This window comes from Miscanthus floridulus, chromosome 7, assembly GCF_019320115.1.
Source record: "Miscanthus floridulus cultivar M001 chromosome 7, ASM1932011v1, whole genome shotgun sequence".
Taxonomy (NCBI): Eukaryota; Viridiplantae; Streptophyta; class Magnoliopsida; order Poales; family Poaceae; genus Miscanthus; species Miscanthus floridulus.
The window spans coordinates 42,975,146-42,980,353 of record NC_089586.1 but is presented as its reverse complement, the minus strand read 5'-3'; the positions used below and the strand labels follow the sequence as shown (position 1 = coordinate 42,980,353).

At 40.4% G+C, this 5,208-nt stretch overlaps 2 pseudogenes; both read right to left on the bottom strand.

The window, feature by feature from the left end:
* Positions 1-850: 850 nt before the first annotated feature.
* LOC136465432 (uncharacterized) lies at positions 851-2,150 on the bottom strand (annotated as a pseudogene).
* Positions 2,151-2,775: 625 nt separating this feature from the next.
* On the bottom strand, positions 2,776-4,916 carry LOC136465431 (uncharacterized; annotated as a pseudogene).
* Between the last annotated feature and the right edge of the window lie 292 nt (positions 4,917-5,208).

Sequence of the window (5,208 nt, the reverse complement as noted above, 5' to 3'; positions counted from 1 at the left end):
GACCTGCCAATTTTGCCAGCAAAAGCCGCTCGCCGCTGGGCAATGAGATTTAGGCCTCCTACTTAGTACATCTTTCCAAAGAAGCGCTTCAATAAAAAAAATGCATAAATTGAGGACACTCATAGTATGCATAAACTGGTTTGACCTAGCTTATGTGTTGTAGTAAAAAAAAAAAACAGAGCCACTAGGATTCTCTTGCACGAATGTGGAAAACCTGTGTTCTTCGTCTGTCCGGTCACGGTCTAATTCGCTGGGCACTCGATAGCCGGGGCCGGTTGGCGTCTCTGGCGAACGATGGTACTGAACCTTGTTAAGTGCAGCAAAGCGACGGCCGACGGGCGCGCGGCCATGCACTCCAATCATGCAAACAAGTTTCTGTGCAAGACGACGAGGCATGGATGCTTTAACGCCTTTAAGAAAGGTCCTTATCCAATAAGACGTGGCGTTGCTTTTTCCAGCATTGTTTTTTTTCCCGTTCAGAGTCTCACTCTCCGGTGTTCTATTAGCGCATGTACAACAGTGAGACAGCTATGGTATGTAAGTTCTTGAAATTTACAACACAGATGGTTAAACAGACAGCTCATATAACCCACAGACAACTGTTGTCTGTTTGACTGTCTACAAATCGTTTAATGATTGTATATATCCATGATCAATTATGAATATAATTTCTATACACCATTGTGTTGCTAATTGATCCAAAAACAAATTCATCAAAGTAAATAATATATTATATATATAATGTAATATAATAGATTTCATAAATCAAATATAACATACGATCTTCTTCTCCATAAATGAAATATGATTAAAACATTTATGTCTAATTTTCTTTGTTTCCATAGTATTGTCATATGTGCTCAACAAGATCATTCCTAAGCTGTCTATGTGTTGGTCGTGCTCGGATAGCTAAATTCCTTCTAAGTACAACCGCGAAGCATGGATTGGGTCTATCACTTGTATGCACTTCAGGCAGGAGCACTATCGTCGCCCTTGCATTATCATTCAAATCCAAGGAAACTCTAACTAATTCCTTCTCATCCTCCACTATCATATTGTGAAGGATAACACAAGCTTGCATTATGTTGATAACATCCCCCTGCTTCCATAACCTTGATGGTCGACGAACAATATCAAAGCGGGATTGCAATACGCCAAATGCGCATTCAACATCCTTCCTCGCCCCTTCTTGCTTCAATGCAAACAATTTGTCTCCATCCGTCTGAGGGGCTGATATTGTCTTCACGAAGACCACCCATTCTAGATATATTTTATCGGCAAGATAGTAGCCCATATCATATTGTGTTCCATTTACAGTGTATTGTACCCTTGGAGCTTCCCCTTTTAGGACATTGATGACCAGTGGTGACTTGTTTAGGACATTAATGTCGTTCTGAGACCCGGCGGTACCAAAAAAAAAGCATGCCATATATGAAGATTATGAGATGCCACTGCTTCAAGGATCATGGTAGGAACACCTTTGTCACCATGTGTGAACATGCCTGCCCAACCTTTCGGACAATTCTTCCATGCCCAATGCATACAATCGATGCTTCCCAACATTCCTGAAAAACCACGAGCCTCATTTTCTTGTAAAATTTTTTCTAGTTCGTCGCTTGTAGGAGGGCGTAGGCACTCTTGACCAAAACATTCAATAATCCCTACGGCAAATTTTCCTAGAATCTCCTAAGAAGTGCTTGCGACAATTTTTAGTACCTCATCAAGTTGGTCCGCCGGCGAGCCGTATGCTAGCATCCAGATTGCCGCGGTACACTTCTGAAGGGGTGAATGTCCCTCCCTACTAGTTGCATCAGTTCTTCGGGTAAAATAAGGATCCCAATTGCTAAGAGTTTCCACGATGCGTAGAAATAACGATTTATTCATCTGAAACCTTCTACGGAACATCTCATCGGTGTAGATAGGATTTGCAGAAAAGTAATTAGCAACAAGATCATCATGACCTGCTTCTCGCTGCCTTGGTATGTACCTCCTTCGATGTCGGCCTTCAATCCATCTCCAATTTTCCTCACAAATTCTTCTACGATTTCATCCTCCGATAGAAAATCTTCCATGGTGAACACCTCTGTAGGATCAAAGTCATCGGCTTCTGGTAGATCATCTTCATCATTGGCTGGTGGAAGTGGTTCCATAATACTAGAGAAAAATAACTACAGATCCAATGACAACTGAATGGAGTCAAGCCACCTTTTTATAATCTGCAACCTACGACTGGATGGAGATTCATGCAGTCGGTGGACAGTTTGACAAGGAGACATGCAGACAGTGGACTGTTTCACAAGGAGACATGTAGACAGTGGACTGTTTCACATAGGATACATGCAGATAGGTGTCACTACAGGAACTAAAAATTCAAGTGACATGTAGGTAACTGAAAATTCAAGAGACATGCAGGTAACTCAAAATTCAAGAGACATGCAGTTTGACACATTCACACAAGGAGACATGTAAACATTTGATAGGTTCACACAGTAGGTTCCAGACAGCAGGTTCCATACAACTGATTACTAACAGAACTAGCAGAATGTTTCAAGGCACAGGACACAAGCAAAAGACAGGATTCAAGCTGTCCAGTAACACAAGCAAAAGACATTGGTTCTGCAAAAGATAGAATTTCCCTGTTGTCCAGCAAACGACAACTTAACATGGCTTCCTCTTGAAAAATTATAAGCTATCCTATAATTGAAAACATTCAGTTATCAGTTATCAGCTGTCCTATAACTGAAAAATAGAATTGCAGAATGTGTGCATACCTGACTAGGTCATTTCAGAAAATAAAGTGATACCAAAACACTTCATGGCAGCAACACGCTTAGCTTTTTCTTCATCGGATATTGAACTTGTATCTTGAGAGATGAGAGTGTTGTAAGCCTGCATCATCTTTGATTCCTTCTCAAGCCTTTTTGCCTCTGTGGTCTCCTTAGCTGTAAGATGTGCTAGTCTCATGGTTCCAAGCTTCTCAGATGATAACTTCTTTTGCAGTTCTAGTACCTTCATGCGGTTTGCATTTAAATCTTCCTGGATTTTTTTTAAATTTGTCAAGCCTCTCCACATCAATCGTCGATTCCTTTGATTTCCCATCATCATCAAAATTTGATCCTTTGGACTTCCTTTTTGCAGCAAGAGCGGCCTTTTTGGCTGCCTTCTGTCCAATAGGTCCCTCTGCCATTTCTTCAATATCATCATCTTCATCCACTTTTCCTTCAATGTGATATGACTTCCTTTTACGTGCATTCCTTAGGTCTTCATTGTATGTTTTCCACTTTGGCACCTCTTGGCATATTTTCCAAACATTCTTTAGTACAAAGGGCCCTAGCTTTGCCCTTTTGTTGTCTACCAAATAGAACTTATCTGCTGCATCAATCCACATCTGATCAGAATAGCCACTTGTGAATAGTCTACGAGCCTTCAAATATGCACATTCATATAGATCAGTCCACCTATTAATCTTGTGCCAACGATCCTTAGCTTGCTTTGAATTTCTTTTCCTATGTGACGGGACAGTCATGTTGTATGACTTAACAACATCACCCCAATAGTGCTCGTTGTTCCTATCGGCTCCAACAGACGAGCCTGTTGAATTTTTCAACCAAGCACTCATCAATTTCTCATCTTTTTCTGGTGTCCACATGATCCGCTTCTCAATCCTGACATTCTCAGTATCGCTATCAATGTCAATAGCCTGCTGGTCAGATAAAACTTCCACTTCTTGAGATGAACTTCCACCGTTGTTAGGCTGTGGTGCATCCATTGAGGCAAAACTGACACCAAAATCAATAGGTCTTGGTGCCTTGAAAGGTGCATAATGAGATGGAGCACCAACAAAATGAGAATTCTGTGATAATTGGGGTTGGTTGTTGAATAAACCCATAAATCCACTAGGGGGATGCGTGTTGTTGTCCCTGCAAGAGTTATACACGAAATTAGTTATACTCATAGGAAACTAAGCAGTATATATTTCTTATCAAATTTCTTACTGAACTTGTATCCATTTGCTAGATATGTATTTATCAAACTAACAGACAAGTAAAATAGTAGCTTCCTTTTAAAACTCCAAATGTCATATTTTAAGAAGAGATAGAATCAGCTTTGTTCTATTTAATTTTGTGAAACTAGGAAAAGTGACAATTGTGAAGGGTGGTCTGGTGCAAGCGGTAGAGTCTTACCGCCTGTGACCGGAAGGTCCCAGGTTCGAGTTACGGTCTCCTCGTATTGCATAGGCGAGGGTAAGACTTGCCACTAACACCCTTCCCCAGAACCCGCACAGGGAGGGAGCTCTCTGCACTGGGTACGCCCTTTTTTAAGGAAAAGTGACAATTGTCTTACTTCCTATTTATGTGCAGGAGAAACATGCAGCTCTATTGACTGAACATTCAGTTACCACTGATAGCAAAAATACTACACCAAAAACACAAGTAGAAATAATACCACCTCCTGATTGACTAAACATATTCAATTATCAATTCAGTGATCATGACTAAACACATTCAACATCAATTCTATTAAACTGAAAACATTCAGTAGCTATAAAAAATTCAGTGATCAATGATCGTACACATTCAGTTATCAATTCTATTGAACTGAACAAATAGATCTTGTAGTTGCTATCCCAAAATATATTAGCACTATCAGTAACTGAAAATAGTATCACAATGCATACCTAATTACATACTTTCAGCAAAAAAAACAAGCAGCAACACATGTAAGCATATGAATTGGAAAATTAGCAAATATTTTTGTAATTACCATGCAGAATCCCAACTGGATTGATGCCCAAACAGAGGGGAACTTGGACTGATGGAGCCACCACATCTGCCAAGTGAAGAGCCAACTACGACAAATCTGACTGGGAAACCTCGTTTGCCATGGATAGGTGAAGAATCAAAGCCGTCTGCCATGGATTGAGGATGAATTGAACCTATAGAGGGGTTGGGTGCTAGGGACGAACTGCTGAAAGCTCTAGTTTGGTTTTGGTGAATTGATGGAACCCTAAGTGCTAACCTAGTTTATCAAAGTGATTATGAGATAGGTGGCACATTCCAAGTGGTGAAACAAATGAAGATCATTACATAATGATGGTGATGCCATGATGATGATCACATGCTTGGACTTGGAATAGAAGAAAGAAAAACAAAAAGCTCAAGGCAAAGGTGAAATTGATAGGAGCTTTTCGGTTTAGTGATCGAGACA